Genomic DNA, 23,288 nt, shown 5'->3' on the forward strand with positions numbered 1-23,288 from the left:
TTGTTCTTCACTGACTTGCCTAGTTAAATAAAGTAAAACACCATGGTTGGAACAATGTACACTGAGAGTCAGGAAGCCAGTTCAGGGAGAGAATACATTTAATAACTAAACCAACAAAACAAGAACCACGAACAGCGCACCGACATGAAACAGAAACAATAACACCTGGGGAAGGAACCAAAGGGAGTGACATAAATAGGGCAGGTAATCAAGGAGGTGATGGAGTCCGGGTGAGTGTCAATAAGCACTGGTACGCGTGACGATGGTGACAGGTGTGCGTAATAATCAGCAGTCTGGTGACCTAGAGGCCAAAGAGGGAGTATATGTGACAATGGCCCTACCCTACAGTGTGCTGTTGAGGCTACTGTAGACCTTTGCAAAATAGTGTTTTAATCAGTTATTTGGTGACATGTGATTATATTTAGTGTAGTTTTATCTAAAAAGGATACATTTTTAAATGTTTTACAATCAAAATAAAAATAAATCACTGAGGATGGTCCTCCCCTTCCTCCTCTGAGGAGCCTCCACTGGTCTGTAGCACCGTACATCTCCCACTACCACTTGGGGTAATGTGATGGTCTGTCACTGCTCAAGTTCCAATGCAGCTGTTTTTATCTCAATATCAAATCATTTCAGGGTAACACATTTTTTTATTTAACCTTTATTTAACTAGGCAAGTCAGTTAAAAACAAATTCTTATTTACAATGACAGCCTACTCCAGAAAACGCTGGGCCAATTGTGCACCGCCTTATGGGACTCCCAATCAAGGCCAGATGTGATACAGCCTGTATTTGAACCAGGGACTGTAGTGAAGCTACGTGCACTGAGATGCAGTGCTTTAGACCCACTGCACCACTCAGGAGTTCCTCTGTAGAGATGGGAGAACCTTCCAGAAGGACAACAATCAAATCTATTAAGAAATTATTTTCAGGGAAATTGATATGAAGTAATGTGAAATATGAAGGAATCATTTAAGATTACATTTTCTACTGTCGACCGTATGAATGTGTTGTGCATTAACATTTTTGTAAAAAACATTACTTATTTTTTATGTCTTTATTTCTCTTTGTACAATCTGTGAACTCACAGAAAAACACACACTGACCTAGGGCCAGCCTTCCCTACTCATGTCCTAACCTTTAACACACAAATTAAACTGGTCCAGGATCAGATTTGGTGTTCAGGACAGGGAGTGAGCTGACAAATTATCTCCTCACATCCATTACTATAGACGTGACTAATCAACCACAGATACAGTACATGGGGGCTGGGATTAAAAATAAAAAAATAAAAAAATATCGGACAATACACACCTCACGACAGAGACAACACAACATTACATAAAGAGAGAATTAAGTACCTTACTGTGATTGTTTTAAAATAAATTGGTAAAAAAAATATATATAAAAGAAATAGCTTCTCAGCAAAGAGTAATTTCTCAAGCAAGAATTTAGCTAGGACTGTCTGGGAGTGGTCTGAGTGGGGAGGGAAAAACTGTAAACTAGATGTAAGCTACTGTAGCTGTTAGAGGTTTGGAACTCTCTTATTGGTCTATTACTTAATTTTGTGCCTGGTGATGTCACTGTATCCCAGCAAAACAGGGATTTTCAATGTATTTTTAAACAGCTCATACACTACACGGGCATTGGCATAATTTTCACAATTGTACAGTATTATTCCAACTGCACAGTGTAGAAATATACTGTATATAAAACACAGGGAAAAAATGAGGTGCTATAAATAAATTATCCTACCTATCGCTCTTATAATTTCTTTGGTCGGGTCAGAATCAGCTGCCAAGAGCTGCTTGAATGCAGAGGGGAGACGATGTTGTACTGTTGCTTCTTTGTGTTTCTATCTTGCTCAAGTACACTGGGGGGATGTCGGAGTAAATGTGTCAACATATTTGAGGTGTTAGCAGTTGCATAGGCTATTCTCCTTGAGTGTGGCAGTATACTGTTAACGTTTTACCCATAACACTTTATCCATCGCCTTTGTAATCTCCTGGGAAGCCACAATGTTCCCAAACTGGAAATTTAAACGATGATGGAGGATCCTCCAATTCTAGTTTATCGACCCCGACACTTGTCATCATACAGAACTAGTTCCCGGCTGCGCCTCATTAAAGGACAGTTTGAAATGTGGCAATTAAGATGTGAATTCAGATTACAATGTGCGCATAGACTCTAGTTGTTTTAACAGAATAGCCTGAAATGTTTTTTCAGCTCAGACTTATTCAAGAGGCATAGGTCTACAACGCAGCGTAGTCATAGCATACAGGCCTTGTTTTTAATTTCGGAAATCTTTTTTATGTATTCATTTGGGTTCACAGTGCGGACCGAACGAGGTCCCCATACCGGATGGTTCCTACACCACTAGTGTGTATGTGTAAATCATTATTTCTATGGTGCATGTACTATGAAGGCACCTGAACTGTGCCATAAAGGAGACCAGGCATCTACCACCCCACTACCACTATCAGTTTAGGGGGGCAATGAAGCCTGTTTTTTGTCCACCCCCCACATTGGTTTTGAAATCACCATCACCCACAAATTAACTTGTCATTTTTGCAGATTAAGTGTTTGAGCTAGTAATGTATCAATATTTATCCTTTACAAATTAGCTATGACATAGCCAATAAATATATAGCACAACTTTGGATTTCACCCCCATCTCAAAATCAAATGGTTTTGACTGTTTGGAAGTTTTTACATAGTGATGTTCTCTTATCTTGCTTCAACCATGCAGTGCACCTTGCAAAAGCTATTGCTGTCCTCTTTATGAAATGATCAACTTTACCCTGTATATCTAAAAATGACCATATGCACTGATTGTTTAAAGCAGAACTACCAACTATTGCTGATGGAGAACCTGAACTATCAAAATAAAATCGATTGTAAACCCCGTTCAGCAGGTTTAGCCAGATGAGAGTTGCGTCTCTGTTATCTTACATTTATTCTGGTAAAACACCATTTTCAACAGTGCATAGATAACAATAACCTAGCAAATTACATAGGTTGTCCCTCAACTAATAAACTAATATCACGCACACCCTTTTAGCATTTGAATGCTGAAGGTGCAAGATCAGGAGCAGGCCTCCTACCTCGCTGGGTTGTTCGGCATGCAAAATTACTTGTAGATCAATGACTGTCAACACAGTTACATGCAGTTCAACACTGAACGAGAGGATGCATCAGTCGACACAGAAGATGAGAGGTGCTGTATTTTACAAGGTAGAAAGAATTTAATATGAGAAAAAATGTATTGTGAACTGGTGATTTGTAATGTTTGAATCGATTTTCTGGTCAATGCATGCAACATTTGGATTGGGGTCAGGGTACCGATGCACTTGTATCTTAAACATTTGTTTGGGAACCGATGCATATTGGTGAATCGTTACATCCCTAATAGCTTACTTTTTGAATCATAGGCTACCATCTCAGTTGACTCATGTATCACTGAATCATAGGCTACCGTCTCAGTTGACTCATGTATCACTGAATCATAGGCTACCGTCTCAGTTGACTCATGTATCACTGAATCATAGGCTACCATCTCAGTTGACTCATGTATCACTGAATCATAGGCTACCGTCTCAGTTGACTCATGTATCACTGGAAATAAATGGTCTACTGGCTATAGTTGATAGTCTACAAAAAGAAAGCTACAAAAATACATTTACCATTTGTCTTGTCTAGTCTACTTCAGAGACATTGATACTGTATCTCTTTTGAAAAGCAGTCTGTCTAAAAAGGGCAATGTCCTATTTTAAAATGTAAAAACTAAATCTTCAAATGACAGGCCTAAAGAATAGAAAAATGTCTTACATTGCTAAATTATATCATACAGTTTTTAATACATAATTAATTAATAACCAAATGTAGGCTATTACTAGCTGAATATAGAGAACAAGCATGCATCCCAACGATGCCGGATTCAAAACTTTGAATTTTTGAATTTAAATTATAATACAAAATTCTTGCAACCTATAGAATGTTATATATATGGGGAATATCGAGTGGCGCAGCGGTCTAAGTCACTGCATCACAGTCCTAGAGGTGTCACTACAGACCCTGGTCCGATCCCGGGCTGTATCCCATCCAGCCGTGATCGGGAGTCGCATAGGGCGGCGCACAATTGACCCAGCGTCGTCCGGGTTAGAGGAGGGTTTGGCTGGGGTAGGCCATCTTTGTAAATAAGAATTTGTTCTTAACTGACTTGCCTAGTAAAATAAAGGTTAAATAAAAAATGTAAATTAAAATTAAATACAACCTTCCCAGCTCTGCTGGTTTTGCTGCGAAGAGACAGAATCATTAGACCATTTGTTTTGGTACTGTCCATATGTAGCTTGTTTTTGGTCACAGGTCCATGAATGGTTGAAGAATTGCAACATTTACCTGGAGCTAACTCTGCAGATAGCACTACTCTAGATATTATGAGAATAGAAAGGTTCAGAACTTATATCACAGCACAGTAGAAAAATATATGGCAAATAGAAATCCAATATGGGATGGGATGGGGTTAAATGGAGCTGAAGGTTGGGTATAATAACAACTAATAACAACAAGATAACTAATGTAAAACATGTCCGTAAAACATATATAGGTTCAGAACCTTTGTGAAAGAAATAGATGGGAAAGGTTGAGGTTAGAGGAAGGACAGGAGTAAAAACAAACAAAATATAACTATTGTAAAATAGACTGGGCCTGTAAAATGTATGTAGTATGTATAAAATGGAAGTAGAAGCCTAAGCATTGTTGTTCATTAGTTTACTCCAATTAGGGGAGGGGTGGTAAGGTTAGAAAGTAATTAAGGAAAATATATTTAAAAAAAATAAGTGTGCAGTGCCAGTCGGGGGTTTGGACACACCTACTCATTTGGGAGGATTTCTTTGTTTTTGCTGTTTTCTGCGTTGTGGGGTGGTGGTGAGGACATCAAGGCTGTAGGGTGGCACGTATGGAGTCGTGTAGTTACCGGAGGAGTGTTGAACAAGTCAAGATATGTTTTGTATTTGGTATTCTTCGGGGTGGCCACCCTTTGCCTTGCTGGCGGCTATGCGCATTCTTTGGCATTCTCTCAACCAGCTTCACCTGGAATGCTTTTCCAACAATCTTGATGGAGTTCCCACATATGCTGAGCACTTGTTGGCTGCATTTCCTTCACTCTGCGGTCCAACTCATCCCAAACCATCTCAATTGGGTTGAGGTCAGGTGATTGTGGAGGCCAGGTCATCTGATGTAGCACTCCATCACTCTCCTTTTTGGTCAAATAGCCCTTACACAGCCTGGAGGTGTGTTGGGTCATTGTTCTGTTGAAAAACAAATGATAGTCCCACTAAGTGCAAACCAGATGGGATGGTCGCTGCAGAATGCTGTGCTAGCCATGCTGGTTAAGTGTGCCTAGAAAATCGAAATAAATCACAGACAGTGTCACCAGCAAAGCACCCTGATACCATCACACCTCCTCCTCCATGCTTCACGCTAGGAACCAGACATGCAGAGATCATCCGTTCACCTACTCTGCGTCTCACAAAGACAGGGCGTTTGGAACCCAAAATCTCAAATTTGGACTCATAATAACATAGGACAGATATCCACCAATCTATTGTCCATTGCTTGTGTTTTTTGGCCCAAGCAAATCTCTTCTTCTTATTGGTGTCATTTAGTAGTGGTTTCTTTGCAGCAATTCGACCATGAAGGCCTGATTCACACAGTCTCCTCTGAACAGTTGATGTTGAGATGTGTCTGTTACTTGAACTCTGTGAAGCATTTATTTGGGTTGCAATTTCTGTGGCTGGTAATGAACTTATTCTCAGCAGCAGAGGTAACTCTGGGTCTTCCTTTCCTGTGGCGGTCCTCATTAGAGCCAATTTCATCATAGCGCTTGATGGTTTTTGAGACTGCACTTGAAGAAACTTTCAAAATTATTGACATTTTTCGTATTGACTGACCTTCATGTCTTAAAGTAATGATGGATTGTAATTTCTTTTTGCTTATTTGAGCTGCTCTTGCCATAATATGGACTTGGTATTTTACCAAATAGGGCTATATTCTGTATACCACCCCTACCTTGTCACAACACAACTGACTGGCTCAAACGCATTAAGAAGAAAAGAAATTACACAAATTCACTTTTAACAATGCACACCTGTTAAATTGAAGAGCATTCCAGGTGACTACCTCATGAGGCTGGTTGGGAGAGTGCCAGGAGTTTGCAGGGCTGTCGTCGGGGTGGGTGGTAGCTACTTTGAAGAGTCTCGAATGTGGAATGTATTTTGATTTGTTTGGCACTTTTTTGGTCGCTGCATGATTCCATATGTGTTGTTTCGTGGTTTTGGTGTCTTCACTATTGTTTTACAATGTGGAAAGTAGTAAAGGTGGTGAGGAACCCTAGAATGAGTGGGTGTGTCCAAACTTTTGACTGGTACTTTATATGTATGTATATGTATGAATATGTATTTATATGTATGTATGTGTATGTATTTATGTGTGTATGAATATACACTACCGTTCAAAATTTTGGGGTCACTTAGACATTTCCTTGTTTTTGAAAGAAAAGCACATTTTTTGTCCATTAAAATAACATCAAACTGATCAGAAATACAGTGTAGACATTGTTAATGTTGTAAATGATTATTGTAGCTGGAAACGGCAGATCTTTTTATGGAATATCTACATAAGAGGACAGAGGCCCATTATCAGCAACCATCACTCCTGTTTGAATGGCACGTTGTGTTAGCTAATCCAAGTTTATCATTTTAAAAGGCTAATTGATCATTAGAAAACCATTTTGCAATTATATTAGCACAGCTGAAAACTGTTCTACTGATTAAAGAAGCAATAAAACGGCCCTTCTTTAGACTAGTTGAGAATCTGGAGCATCGTCATTTGTGGGTTCGATTACAGGCTCAAAATGGCCAGACAAAGAACTTTCTTCTGAAACTTGTCAGACTATTCTTGTTCTGAGAAATTAAGGCTATTCCATGTGAGAAATTGTCAAGAAACTGAAGATCTCGTACAACACTGTGTACTACTCCCTTTACAGAACAGCGCAAACGGGCCTTAACCAGAATAGCAAGAGGAGTGGGAGGCCCCGGTGCAAATTTCTGAGTTTGCTTGTTCCGACTAGCACGTGAACGCGGCAATAGGCAATGAAAGGAAGGCTTTGTAATTTTGTATTTTATTCGGATCCCAATTAGCTGTTGCAAAATCAGCAGCTACTCTTCCTGGGGTCCACACAAAACATGAAACATAATGACATAATACAGAACATCAATAGACAAGAACAGCACTACATATATATATTTTTAAAAGGCACACATAGCCTACATATCATGCATACACACAAACTATCTAGGTCAAATAGGGGAGAGGCGTTGTGCGGTAAGGTGTTGACATCATTTGAGTCAATTGACATCATTTGAGTCAATTGGAGGTGTAGCTGTGGATGTATTTCAAGGCCTACCTTCAAACTCAGTGCCTCTTTGCTTGACATCATGGGAAAATGAAAATAAATCAGCCAAGACCTCAGAAAAAAAATTGTAGATGACAAGTCTGATTCATCCTTGGGAGCAATTTCCAAACGCCTGAAGGTACCTCATTCATCTGTACAAACAATAGTATGCAAGTATAAACACCATGGGACCACGCAGCCTAGGAGACGCGTTCTGTCTCCTAGAATGGATGTACTTTTGTGCGAAAATTGCAAATCAATCCCAGAAGAACAGCAAAGGACCTTCTAACGATGCTGGAGGAAACAGGTACAAAAATATCTATATCCACAGTAAAACGAGTCCTATAACGACATAACCTGACAGGCCGCTCAGCAAGGAAGAAGCCACTGTTCCAAAACCACCATAAAAAAGCCAGACTACATTTTGCAACTGCACATGGGGACAAAGATCGCACTTTTTTGGAGAAATGTCCTCTGGTCTGATGAAACAAAAATAGAACTGTTTGGCCATAATGACCATCGTTATGTTTGGAGGAAAAAGGTGGACGCTTGCAAGTCGAAGAACACCATCCCAACCGTAAATGGGGGGGGGGGGGGGGGGGGGGGCAGCATCATGTTGTGGGGGAGTTTTGCTGCAGGAGGGACTGGTGCACTTCACAAAATAGATGGCATCATGAGGGAGGAAAATTTATGTGGATATATTGAAGCAACATCTCAAGACATCAGTCAGGAAGTTAAAGCTTGGTTGCAAATGGGTCTTCCAAATGGACAATGACCCCAAGCATACTTCCAAAGTTGTGGCAAAATGGCTTAAGGACAGGACAACAAAGTCAAGGTATTGGAGTGGCCATCACAACGCCCTGACCTCAACCCTACAGAAAATTAGTGGGCAGAACCGAAAAAGTATGTGCGAGCAAGGAGGCCTACAAATCTGACTCAGTTACACCCGCTCTGTCAGGATGAATGGGCCAAAATTCACCCAACTTATTGTGGGAAGCTTGTGGAAGGCTACCCAAAACGTTTGACCCAAGTTAAACAATTTAAAGGCAATGCTACCAAATACTAATTGAGTGTATGTAAACTTCTGACCTACTGGTAAACCTAGTGTAAACTTCTGACCTATAAAAGGTGAAATAAATCACATTCTTAAAATAAAGTGGTAATCCTAACTTTTTACTTGGATTAAATGTCAGGAATTGTGAAAAACTGAGTTTAAATGTATTTGGCTAAGGTGTATGTAAACTTCAACTGTATATAGGGCAGGTAATCAAGGACGGGATGGAGTCCAGGTGAGTCTGATGACGTGCAGGTGTGCGTAACGATGGTGGCAGGTGTGCGCCATAATGAGAAGCCTGGTGACCTAGAGGCCGGAGAGGGAGCACACGTGACAGTACCCCCTCCCCGACAAGCGGCTCCAGCCGCAGGACTAAAATGACGATCCCGGGGATCAGGAGTGGACCGGTCACGGCTGAGGTGCGGGAAACCTGTCAGTCCGGCTAAGACGTGGGAGCATGGCGACCTAGAGCACCGGAGAGAGCATACGTGACGGTACCCCCTCCCCGGCGCGTTTGGCTCAGGCCACAGGACACCAACCAAAGGGACGATCCCAGGGTTCCGGAGCGGACCAGTCGCTTCCACTGAGGCGCAGAAACCTGATGAACCGGCGGAGGTGTGAGAGCCTGATGAGCCGGCTGAGACCTCCCCGGTTGCCTCGGCCGAGGCACGAGAACCTGTTCACCAGCTGAGGCATGGGAGCCTATTGAGCCCACTGAGGCATGGCAGTCTGTTGAGCCAACTGAGGCATGGAAACCCATCAGCTGAGGCAGGGGAACCAGACAAACCGGCTGAGGCCTCCCAGGTAGCTCCGGTTCGGACAACCATCTCTTTACTACGGCCAGACCTCTCCCCATCTTTACAACCATTGAATCTATATGTTTTGATCATGACCATTTACAATCTAAGGTAACACCAAGTAATTTAGTCTCCTCAACTTGTCCAACAGCCACACCATTCATTACCATATTCAGCTGAGGTCTAGAACTTAAAGAATGATTTGTACCAAATACAATGCTCTTAGTTTTAGTGATGTTCAGGACCAGTTTATTACTGGCCACTCATTCCAAAACAGACTGCAACTCTTTGTTAAGGGTTTCAGTGACTTCATTAGCTGTGGTTGCTGATGTGTATATGGTTGAATCATCAGCATACATGGACACATGCTTTGTTTAATGGCAGTGGCAGGTCATTGGTAAAAAAAGAAAACAGTAGAGGGTCTACATTTTACATTTTTACATTTTAGTCATTTAGCAGACGCTCTTATCCAGAGCGACTTACAGTAGTGAATGCATACATTTCATACAATTTTATACATTTTTTTTTTCTGTGCTGGCCCCCCATGGGAATCGAACCCACAACCCTGGTGTTGCAGACACCATGCTCTACCAACTGAGCTACAGTCTAGAGAGCTGCCCTGTGGTACACCGCACTTTACATGTTTGACATTAGAGAAGCTTCCATTAAAGAAAACCCTTTGAGTTCTATTAGATAGATAGCTCTGAATCCACAATATGCCAGAGGTTGAAAAGCCATAACACATACGTTTTTTCAACAACAGGTTATAGTCAATAATATCAAAGGCTGCACTGAAATCTAACAGTACAGCTCCCAAAATCTTCTTATTACAGCTTATTACAGTTTCATCAGTGAGTCACACACAACGTTGCAATGAGCTAGAGGCAGTATGCATTTTGAAAACATATACTTAATTGTTTGAAACCTGAACGTTTTAATACATAATATGAGGCATGTCTTACCTTGCTTCAATGTAGCCTAGCCAAAATCATATTATATCTGTGGAGGAAATTTTCTTTCATTGTCCAGTAGCCAAAGGCACAATCCTAGTCATATTAGCAACCCATGCTAGTTGTTGCATATTAGATCTCCCCTCTTTCAACATTTCTAACGAATGTTTTAATCTCTGTCACATGAAAACGCTTGCATGTGCTGTGCTCTTTTGACAACAGTGTTTTTCAGCTAATTGCATTATGAAACGAATATTTGAGCATAGCCTACTGCCTTGTGCACATTGTTGCGCCATCTTTCTAAAATTTTGTAACTTATTTTGTACATAATGTTCCTGCCACCGTATCTTACGGCATAAAAGAGCTTCTGGATATCAGGACAGCAATCACTAACCTTGGATTAGACTAAGAATTTTTCTTCAACAAGCAGGATGCACAGGATGTACTTCAGACACCCGACAAGACCGAAATCCCTGTCATTGACAAGAGAAAGGTCCTCAGATCCTCAAGAGGTTCTACAGCTGCAACATCGAGAGCATCCTTACTGGTTGCATCACTGCCTGGTACGGCAACTGTTCGGCCTCCGACCGCAAGGCACTACAGAGGGTAGTGCGTACGGCCCAGTACATTACTGGGGCTAAGGTGCCTGCCATCCAGAACCTCTACAGAGGGGAGCCCTAAAAATAAAAAAATTAAAAACAGCCACCCCAGTCATAGACTGTTCTCTCTGCTACCGCATGGCAAGCGGTACCGGAGTGCCAAGTCTGGGACCAAAAGACTTCTCAACAGCTTTTACCCCCAAGCCATATGACTCCTGAACAGGTAATCAAATGGCGACTCTGACTATTTGCAATGTGTCCCGCCACCCCCCACCCGCCAACCCCCTCTTTTACGCTGCTGCTACTCTCTGATTATCATCTATGCATAGTCACTTTAACTATACCTACATGTACATATTACCTCAATTAGCCCGACTAACCGGTGCCCCCGCACATTGACTCTGTACCGGTACCACCTGTATTTAGCCTCGCGACCGTTATTTTCACTGTCATTTTACTGTTTTTTTATTTTTATTTCTTTACTTATCTTTTGTTTACCTAATACCTATTTTTAACTTAAAAATTGCACTGTTCGTTAGGGCTTGTAAGTAAGCATTTCACTGTAAGGTCTACACCTGTTGTATTTGGAGCACGTGACAAATAAACTTTGATTTGATAATGTGAAGAAATAATAGTTTATCAACATTTTAAGCTAAACGTTCTAATCCGATACACCAGACTCATTGCTTTTTAATGTTTTTATTTTTTATTTAGCCTAGGCCTACTGATTTTTGGGATCTATCGTCCCACAACTGTCCCAGAGCCTGTTTGGAAAAGGCTATTTCTTTCTAGCTAACCAATAGAATAAGATAACTTTTCTACTCTGGGGATATTAGATTGAAGTAGGCTGGTGATGTTGCTGTTGGTTACTGGTCTTGTTGATGAGGAAAAGTAAATGTGGACAGTTATTCTAACATCCTCAAAGTGCACATCAGAATTTTGTAAGAATTCGAATTGCATGTTCTGTTAATATGAATTACCATAATCAAAATCTGGTTTCTGTCATTCTGACCCCAGTGGGTGCGACGCCCTAATCAGGTTACGCACCCAATGCATATGGGTCTGGTAATTTAAATTCTGCCAGTCAAATGTCCAGCGCCACATTTTCCTTACGGAAACCATGAGTTGAACTCTAAATCTATCCAAATCAATTTAAGAACACAAGGGCATGCTAATTTAAAAGATGGCTAGCCATTATTAGCCTGGTTCTGTATGGAATGCAGGTACATTATCGGACACGGGTCAGTTCATTATTGGCGCAGAGTAGTAAAAATTGTGCTGGTGTAATCAACAGACAAGGTGAAAAAACTTAGTCTAGGGTCCTGCACACACACATTTGTATGCCGCCAAAGCTTTAGATGTGTGGGCTTTCAGGTTGGGAGAGCAGCGATTACACAGAGAGGGTTACTGGGTTAAAGACGTGTTTCTGAGCGAAACCATATACTGTATTGACAGCGGCTGTGTCAAAAAGACGATTCTGAGTCCAAATAAATGAAATTGTTATTAGATGTGGTCTGGGCTCTGGAGGTAGTTAGACTTCTAACAGTGACTACAGGAATGTCTGTAGTCTACAGGAAGACATACATTCTCACACCCATTCATACGGCTTGTGATTCAGACATAGGAATCAACACATACCACCCTTTGTGATACATCTAGGATGATGAATATAAAGAGCAGTAGACTCCGTCACTGTTACAGCCATGTTAGCCCGATCTGTAGACTAGCGTGCGACTTACTCATGCATTCCTGGCTAACCTCGATTTAGCACTGAGACAGGCAGGCAGTACAGACATACAGACAACACAGCCAGTATACCATGGCCAAGTCCTCTCACTGACATGCGAGCGCACACATACACACAACGAAGAGATTCTAGGATTCTAGGTGAGGGTGAGATGAGAACAGGTAAGAGCGTGAAGGATGTATGTTTTTCTCCCACTTCATCCTCTCTCTCCCTCCTGTCTCACCCTCTTCCCAACAATAAATGACATTGTGCAGGTGGACTGAGAACATTCTAGAAGAGTGAGATCAGTGTGCATACACACACACACACAACTCTAAGCTTCACAAGGCTTACATTTAATTTGCCATGTCTATCTTTGATATCAGACACACTCGTTCAATCAGACTGTTGTTACAACATTATTTATCCTCTCTACTTCTCTCCCTTTCTAAAAATACACACACACTCCTACACACACATTCCTTGGAGCCTGACGGAGACAGAAGGTTGGAGATTGCGTCAGTGATAATGACCTCTCTTTAAACATTAGAGAAAGAGAAGATTCTCCATGCTTTGACAAGAGACTACACATGGTAGTGCTGGAGAGGAAAAAGTAAATACTGGAAGTAAGCAATGTTTAATCTGCCATTTATCTCTCTCTCTCTCTCTCTCTCTCTCTCTCTCTGTGTCATCACTCCATCCCATCTCCTGCGTAAATAAGACAAGCGACTGAGTCAGGAACATATCTAAAGTTTATCAGCTCTCAATCCATTTGTCATCCATCCTCCTCTCCTCTAAATAAATATTATACAGTGCCTCAGTAAGGAATGTCTCCCACTCTTCTCCTCTTAATATCTCTCTCTCCATCCTTTCCTCCTTCTCTCAATCCACCCACTCAGGGTTTAAAGCTATCCACTTAATATCTGATCGCCCCTTCCCTCCCTCTTTCCCCATCCTCTGGTAAATAAAAGAGATTAGGTAAGAAACTTGTTTGTGTGGAAGAGTTACAAGAGAGTGTGTATACAGAGATTTGCCTAGATGTTCTGCTGTGATCGTGAACTGTAGACTTTAGGCTATTCATTATGTGAAGGATGATGTAATCATTGCGTGTTATAGTATGATTAGACCATCATTGCGTGTTACAGCATGATTACACATGTCTATCAGAATGCAGTGATCTGACTGTTCAAACCCCAGACATCAGACCATGCTTTGAATCTCTGTTTTCTATGCCCCGTCATTAGGTTGACAGGTCTTAAGTGTTAACCGCTCCCACATGTTGTTGACGACACACACACACGTCTGTGTGCATTATCTTTTACTCACTCGCACGTCTTAAAATATCGCCCCGCACCGGCAACCTTCTCCAGACTAGTACATGTTTTCTCAAATGCGTCCCAAAAAATTGACGGGATTGTTAGAATAATCACATCAAAACCATCTAAATGTAAGAGAGTCTTGTGGCACATAACAGATGGCCACTCCAAGCCAGAGATAGGGGAAAAATCGATACAATTACATATCACGAAATTACACTGTACAAAACATTTAGAACACCTACCTAATACTGAGTTGCACCTGGACTGGAATAATACATTATGGCCTTTCTCTTGCATTTCAAAGATGATGGTATAAAAAAATATACTACCTTTTACCAGATCTAATGTGTTATATTCTCCTACATTAATTTCACATTTCCACAAACTTCAAAGTGTTTCATTTCAAATGGTATCAGGAATATGCATATCCTTGCTTCAGGTCTTGAGCTACAGGCAGTTAGATTTGGGTATGTCATTTTAGGCGTAAATTGAAAAAAAGGGTCCGATCCTACAATAATGAGCTATATTGTATGCTACATTTTTGGGGGAAATTATATTATTTGATACTGATACAATTGCTCAGAGAAAGATAATTAATTTAACAAGTTTTATTTAAAAAAAATTAAGGTAGGGGTCAAAGCTTTTTGACACCCTGTTTTCAAGACCATTCAATACCTCACCTTGAGAGGATAACGACACTGAGACTGTTGGAGAACACATTGGGAGGGAACTTAGACCATTCCTCCATACAGAATACTGAGTAAAGTTCATGATGCCGTTGACCTTAACAAGGGCCCCAGGACCAATGGAAGCAAAATGGCCCCATAACATCAAAGTTCCACCACCATATTTTACAGAAGGTATGGGGTTATTTTCTGCGTGGCCAAACAGCTCTATTTTGATATAATCCAACAAATGGAGTTTGCTAAACGGCATTTGCACTTGGATTGGAACCGGTGCTTTGGTCAGATGACATAAAAAGAGAGCTGTTTGGTGTCGAAATGAGAATCAGTATTTGAATTATTGCTTTTTAAACAAATTATTCATTTTTAACAAAATCTCATTCTCTGAGGAATTATACTAGTATAGAATTATATATTTTCCCAATTTTGTGGAGCACACAATATAGCTCAGTATGTAGTTCAGTATTTATTTTATATAGTAATTTTTGCTCATCTTTATCAAGGGTGTCAATAAAATGTTTTAATTGGTCGTCCTGAGGGACAGGACTGAGGACAGTGTAAACTTGGCTGAGTCGTCGTGGAAACCAGCTGTTTCATCTGTCCTCCACGCTCACACATCCGTCCACTCAGCCAGTAATGTGTCAGGGCCATTAACAGGAGGATCTGGCACCGCAAACTCATTCAGAAGTTACAACTCTTTTGTCACGATATAAACTGATAGGTTCATTCAGAACTCTAAAATATTGGTTATTGATTAGATACAGCCAATCATTTCCAAATAGGTCTAAGTGAATCCATTGTCTGAACTGCTTGACTCAATAATGGTCTGAACTTTGCCATAGTGCCATTGAGAAGGGTAAGGGGAAAAGAAGGGGATACAATAACCCGAAGGATTACAGTTGCCTTGCACAGAGAACTGTGTTGACAACAGGCTCTGGAGTCTGCCAAACACCAAAAACAGCCTTAATTTACGCAATATTTTTTTCCTCTGACAGATCAGTTATAAATCACAAATGAACTCCTTCCTCTGAGTAGTTCGGCAACAATGGAGTCAGCTCTTTATAAAAGAGCAGAGTAGAGGCACTTAGGACAGCAGAGAGGCCCTGCTTGACTCAACACTGGCCATGATTTGATGAGGTAAAACCCCCGACACACATTCACACACACTGCTGATTAGGGCCTACCACTGGCAGGGACATAAGAGATGTACACAACTTAATAAATTGTGAGCTCAAGCAGATAACTGCAATCAGCAACAGCATTGTCACAAACATCAGCTCTCCTCATATAACAGGCCTATTACATGGCAGCCATTTTGAGGGCTTTCCTGGAAATGCCTTTGAGAGATTCAATCATTCATGTAATTGTGGAAAGGCAATGAGGCAGCCAGCCCTTCCTTGACGCGAAACAGGACCCCATGAACCCTGTGTTTAGAGTTAGTGGTCCTTCTGAATACTTTCAAAATGCATCCTTCTTCCTCAATTTAGGCTATAGGTGTCTGCATCTGCAAGCCCTCCGTCACATAGCTTTCACCTATCCAGTTATGTCAGGGCGTATAGTAATTTGGTGCACAACATGCACCATTTCACACATGTATAAGTGTGTATAAATATGTGAATTGGAAATGCTTTCTTTGCATATCCCAATTCCCCCTGAGACACGATCGGAGGGTGGGACCATAGCCAGGGTCTGCCATTATTAATGATGACCATGGTGCAATTAGGATTAAGTGCCTTGCTCAAGGGCGCATCAGCAGATGTTCCTGCTCAGGGATTCAAACTAGTAACCTTTCGGTCACTGATCCAACACTCTAACCGCTAGGCCATCTGCCAACCCATAGGCCTAAGCTACTTCAAGGGAGGAAGGAAGAATACATTCCTGAAGTATTCCAGGACAGTGGATTGGGCTGGAATGAGGAGCACTGTCTAATACACATCCCATTCCTTCAGTTTTCAAATAATTGATTATACAGTACTCATAGGTAGGGAAGAGGAGCTTTTCCCTGACCATGGGAACTGACCAGGTAAAACTCCAGACCAAGCTTTTCCTCAACAGGTTAAATGGGAAAAAAAAGTGTTAACACACTTCTGAATTGCATAACGTACAGTAGTTCCTGCCTTCATTGTAAACTACTACCTGAAAACATCAGGGCTATTACAGTGTTGTTGCTGTTATTTGCTATTGGAATTGGAGCCACATGCTGCTAATCAGCTTGGTCCAGGTTTAATGGATGTCACATGAGCTACTCCCTCTTGTCCCTCTCTCTGTGTGTTTGGCTTGAGCTTTAGTCCTATGCTGACTAATTCACATACATACATACACACACATACTCACCAACAGTCCCTTCTATAAATAGAGAAGTTTCCAGAGAACTGTGGGTCTTTGGGCTGTTTTGAAAATGCTTGTGTGATGACGACATGTCACAGGGGACATATTTCAACCTTAATTGGAGACTTGAGGCTTTTTCTCCAGCAAAAAGGAGGGAAAAACGTCTATTTCCTCCTCTGAGTGAATTGACCAGTGTTTAGCCACAATGTTGTTCCTCTGGAGAATCAGTTCCCATGGGAAAGAGAGACAGCTCCAAGAGCATCTTCCTGTGTGTGTGTGTGTGTGTGTGTGTGTGTGTGTGTGTGTGTGTGTGTGTGTGTGTGTGTGTGTGTGTGGAGATCAGGGAAGAACGGCAGCCCCCTCTCATTGAAGCCACAAATTTCAAGGCCGGCCGCGTTACTTCAGGCATCGTTTTCAGAAAACAGTATCCCCCATTATAGTGAATGGGAATGGCAATCTTCGTGTTCAATCTTAGTGTAATTAAAACTTTTGTTTATGTCAATCATGGTACCAATAATTGCTTCGATTTCTTTTAACCGATTAACCAACTTCTTTGGCTTCAAATGCGCTATTGAGTCTTCACATGGGATTGAATGGTATCACGTGATCGATTGCTTTGGCCATTCATATGCAGTCATTGGTGTAAATGAGTGCATGTCAAACAGGTGTGTGTTTATGTGTGTCCCTTGTTTTGGCGTTCCGGGTTCTCAAAAAATTGCATAAACACAGTAAATATAATGTAGCCCTACTTGTTCGGGTAACGTGGGGTAAACTTCCACCCGGGGTAATATGCCCCCTGCCTGTACTTCTCACAGAAACCTTCACCATTTTACCCCCACCACTTTCCATGGTTGCCACTGCTTTTGCTAAACAAAAAATGTCATCTGTCTCATCATAATTTAAGTCACTCCCCCCAACAAAATGTTAAGTAGGGTTGTGTTTTACAACAAGTTACTCTACAGTTGACCCGTGTAACATTTAGCCCCACTCTCCCTTATGCACTCACAGTAAATGGTGAAGGTGCATATAGATGGAGATATTAAGATATGACGTCTTCGTATGAGAACTACGGTGCACGACATGGTTCAATGTAACTATAAATCAGCTCAATTGTCACGCCCTGACCTTAGAGATCTTATTTATTCTCTATGTTTGGTTAGGTCAGGGTGTGAATATCTATGTTTTCTATTTCTTTGTTTTTGAGCCGAGTGTGGTTCCCAATCAGAGGCAGCTGTCTATCGTTGTCTCTGATTGGGAATCATACTTAGGCAGCCTGTTTTCCACCTGAGTTTTGTGGGAGGTTATTTTCTGTTTAGCGTATGTGCCTGACGGAACTATGCGTTTTCGTTTTTCCCTTTTGTTATTTTGTTTGAGTGTTTCTTGAAAATAAATAATCATGAGCACTTACCACACTGCGCTTTGGTCCACTTCTTCAACTACAAACGACGAGCGTTACATCAATCTACTTTTACATTTTTTTAATTGCGCCCTCTTGGAGATCGTATTGGGATCATGTATACTGTCTTAATGCCAATACAAAAAAAGAGTAATGAAGAGCACTGTACAATACGGTGAACTGTAGTAAATCAAATCAAATCAAATCAAATCAAATCAAATCAAATTTATTTATATAGCCCTTCGTACATCAGCTGAAATCTCAAAGTGCTGTACAGAAACCCAGCCTAAAACCCCAAACAGCAAGCAATGCATGTGAAAGAAGCACGGTGGCTGGGAAAAACTCCCTAGGAAAAACTCCTGAGAAAGGCCAAAAACCTAGGAAGAAACCTAGAGAGGAACCAGGCTATGAGGGGTGGCCAGTCCTCTTCTGGCTGTGCCGGGTGGATATTATAACAGAACATGGTCAAGATGTTAAAATGTTCGTAAATGACCAGCATGGTCAAATAATAATAATCATAGTAATTGTCGAGGGTGCAATAAGCACGTCCGGTGAACAGGTCAGGGTTCCGTAGCCGCAGGCAGAACAGTTGAAACTGGAGCAGCAGCATGGCCAGGTGGACTGGGGACAGCAAGGAGTCATCATGCCAGGTAGTCCTAGGGCTCAGGTCCTCCGAGAGAAAGAGAGAAAGAAAGAGAGAATTAGAGAGAGCATATTTACATTCACACAGGACACTGGATAAGACAAGAGAATACTCCAGATGTAACAGACTGACCCTAGCCCCCCGACACAAACTACTGCAGCATAAATACTGGAGGCTGAGACAGGAGGGATCAGAAGACACTGTGGCCCCATCCGATGATACCCCCGGACAGGGCCAAACAGGCAGGATATAACCCCACCCACTTTGCCAAAGCACAGCCCCCACACCACTAGAGGGATATCTACAACCACCAACTTACCGTCCGAAGACAAGGCCGAGTATAGCCCACAAAGATGTCTGCCACGGCACAACCCAAGGGGGGGGCGCCAACCCAGACAGGAAGACCACGTCAGTGGCTCAACCTACTCAAGTGACGCACCCCTCCCATGGACGGCATGGAAGAACACCAGTAAGTCAGTGACTCAGCCCCTGTAAAAGGGTTAGAGGCAGAGAATCCCAGTGGGAAGAGGGGAACCGACAAGGCAGAGACAGCAAGGGCGGTTCGTTGCTCCAGCCTTTCCGTTCACCTTCACACTCCTGGGCCAGACTATACTTAATCATAGGACCTACTGAAGAGATAAGTCTTCAGTAAAGACTTAAAGGTTGAGACTGAGTCTGCGTCTCTCACATGGGTAGGCAGACCATTCCATAAAAATGGAGCTCTATAGGAGAAAGCCCTACCTCCAGCCGTTTGCTTAGAAATTCTAGGGACAATTAGGAGGCCTGCGTCTTGTGACCGTAGCGTACGTGTAGGTATGTACGGCAGGACCAAATCGGAAAGATAGGTAGGAGCAAGCCCATGTAATGCTTTGTAGGTTAGCAGTAAAACCTTGAAATCAGCCCTTGCCTTAACAGGAAGCCAGTGTAGGGAAGCTAGCACTGGAGTAATATGATCAAATTTTTTGGTTCTAGTCAGGATTCTAGCAGCCGTATTTAGCACTAACTGAAGTTTGTTTAGTGCTTTATCCGGGTAGCCGGAAAGTAGAGCATTGCAGTAGTCGAGCCTAGAAGTAACAAAAGCATGGATTAATTTTTCTGCGTCATTTTTGGACAGAAAGTTTCTGATTTTTGCAATGTTACGTAGATGGAAAAAAGCTGTCCTTGAAGCAGTCTTGATATGTTCTTCAAAAGAGAGATCAGGGTCCAGAGTAACGCCGAGGTCCTTCACAGTTTTATTTGAGATGACTGTACAACCATCCAGATTAATTGTCAGATTCAACAGAAGATCTCTTTGTTTCTTGGGACCTAGGACAAGCATCTCTGTTTTGTCCGAGTTTAAAAGTAGAAAATTTGCAGCCATCCACTTCCTTATGTCTGAAACACAGGCTTCTAGCGAGGGCAATTTTGGGGCTTCACCATGTTTCATTGAAATGTACAGCTGTGTGTCGTCCGCATAGCAGTGAAATTTAACATTATGTTTTCGAATGACATCCCCAAGAGGTAAAATATATAGTGAAAACAATAGTGGTCCTAGAACGGAACCTTGAGGAACACCGAAATTTACAATTGATTTGTCAGAGGACGAACCATTCACAGAGACAAATTGATATCTTTCCGACAGATAAGATCTAAACCAGGCCAGAACTTGTCCATGTAGACCAATTTGGGTTTCCAATCTCTCCAAAAGAATGTGGTGATCGATGGTATCAAAAGCGGCACTAAGATCTAGGAGCACGAGGACAGATGCAGAGCCTCGGTCTGACGTCATTAAAAGGTCATTTACCACCTTCACAAGTGCAGTCTCAGTGCTATGATGGGGTCTAAAACCAGACTGAAGCGTTTCGTATACATTGTTTGTCTTCAGGAAGGCAGTGAGTTGCTGCGCAACAACTTTTTCTAAAATTTTTGAGAGGAATGGAAGATTCGATATAGGCCGATAGTTTTTTATAATTTCTGGGTCAAGATTCGGCTTTTTCAAGAGAGGCTTTATTACTGCCATTTTTAGTGAGCTTGGTACACATCCGGTGGATAGAGAGCCGTTTATTATGTTCAACATAGGAGGGCCAAGCACAGGAAGCAGCTCTTTCAGTAGTTTAGTTGGAATAGGGTCCAGTATGCAGCTTGAGGGTTTGGAGGCCATGATTATTTTCATCATTGTGTCAAGAGATATAGTACTAAAACACTTTAGTATCTCCCTTGAGCCAGGGTCCTGGCAGAGTTGTGCAGACTCTGGACAATGAAGCCCTGGAGGAATACCCAGATTTAAAGATGAGTCCGTAATTTGCTTTCTAATGATCATGATCTTTTCCTCAAAAAAGTTCATAAATTTATTACTGCTGAAGTGAAAGCCATCCTCCATTTGCGAATGCTGCTTTTTAGTTAGCTTTGCGACAGTGTCAAAAAGAAATTTCGGATTGTTCTTATTTTCCTCAATTAAGTTGGAAAAATAGGATGATCGTGCAGCAGTGAGGGCTCTTCGATACTGCACGGTACTGTCTTTCCAAGCTAGTCGGAAGACTTCCAGTTTAGTGTGGCGCCATTTCCGTTCCAATTTTCTGGAAGCTTGCTTCAGAGCTCGTGTATTTTCTGTATACCAGGGAGCTAGTTTCTTATGACAGATGTTTTTAATTTTTAGGGGTGCAACTGCATCTAGGGTATTGCGCAAGGTTGAATTGAGTTCCTCGGTTAGGTGGTTAACTGATTCTTGTCCTCTGACGTCCTTGGGTAGGCAGAGGGAGTCTGGAAGGGCATCAAGGAATCTTTGGGTTGTCTGAGAATTTATAGCACGACTTTTAATCTTCCTTGGTTGGGGTCTGAGCAGATTATTTGTTGCAATTGTAAACGCAATAAAATGGTGGTCTGATAATCCAGGATTATGAGGAAAAACATTAAGATCCACAACATTTATTCCATGGGACAAAACTAGGTCCAGAGTATGACTGTGGCAGTGAGTAGGTCCAGAGACATGTTGGACAAAACCCACTGAGTCGATGATGGCTCCGAAAGCCTTTTGGAGTGGGTCTGTGGACTTTTCCATGTGAATGTTAAAGTCACCAAAAATTAGAATATTATCTGCTATGACTACAAGATCCGATAGGAATTCAGGGAACTCAGTAAGGAACACTGCATATGGCCCAGGAGGCCTGTAAACAGTAGCTATAAAAAGTGATTGAGTAGGCTGCATAGATTTCATGACTAGAAGCTCAAAAGACGAAAACGTCATTGTTTTTTTTTTTGTAAATTGAAATTTGCTATCGTAAATGTTAGCAACACCTCCGCCTTTGCCGGATGCACGGGGGGTTTGGTCACTAGTGTAACCAGGGGGTGAGGCCTCATTTAACACAGTAAGTAAGTAGATGTGGGGCCGCCATCTTTATGCACATGCTTAACCATGCTGCTGCTAAATACTCTGGGTTTAAAATGGTGTAGTTCGCACATTTAGAAGTTGAGAAATAAATAAAGTAGGAATGCAAAGCTGGGATCCCCCCTTTTTAACAAAGGCCATTAAAACTGCTGTTTTCCCCGAAATAGCAATAATTGTTGTGCGTTGACTGCTTGTCAGAATGCATGTTTCCCTCCTGGCACTCGTAACTTGAATGTGGCTCGAGATAAATATTTCTCTCATGTAGAACACACAACAAAAAGCCAATAAGGTACATAGATAAACTATTCTACTATGGGGATGTCTGATTTTTATATTCATTACACGTTTTGTTTGCAGAAGAAAAGTAAATGTGGACTGATCTAGCATCTTCAAATGAAATGATTTTGCTGTGATGCAACGCCACACATAAATGATTGGAGAGAAAATACTGGTGTGTGTCTCAGCACAGTGCCTTTAGAAAGTATTCACACCTCTTGACTCCAAATTTGTTGTGTTGCAGCTTGAATTTAAAATGACTTAAATGTAGATGTTTTATACCAGTGGTGTAAAGCAGGGGTTCCAAAACTTTTTCACTCATGCCCCCCTTCCAGCATTGGGAACATACCGCACCTCCCATTCGCATTTTGCAGGTTTAAAGCTTATTTCCTTTAAAACCTTAAAACAGTTACGGAATTTAATGGCTGTGATAGGAGAAACTGAGGATGGATCAACAACATTGTAATTACTCCACAATGCTAACATAATTGACAGGTAGAAAAGAAGGAAGCCTGAACAGAATAAAAAATACTCGCTTGCAGCAAGGCACTAAAGCAATTAACTTTTTGTCCTGAATGCGAAGTGTTATGGAGAAACATATGCTTTTCAAGCATAGTGGAGGCTGCATCATGTTATGGGTATGCTTGTAATCGTTAAGGAATAGGGAGTTTTTCAGGATAAAAAAGAAACAAAATGGAGC

The sequence above is a fragment of the Salmo trutta genome, chromosome 20, assembly GCF_901001165.1.
Source record: "Salmo trutta chromosome 20, fSalTru1.1, whole genome shotgun sequence".
NCBI classification, from domain to species: domain Eukaryota; kingdom Metazoa; phylum Chordata; class Actinopteri; order Salmoniformes; family Salmonidae; genus Salmo; species Salmo trutta.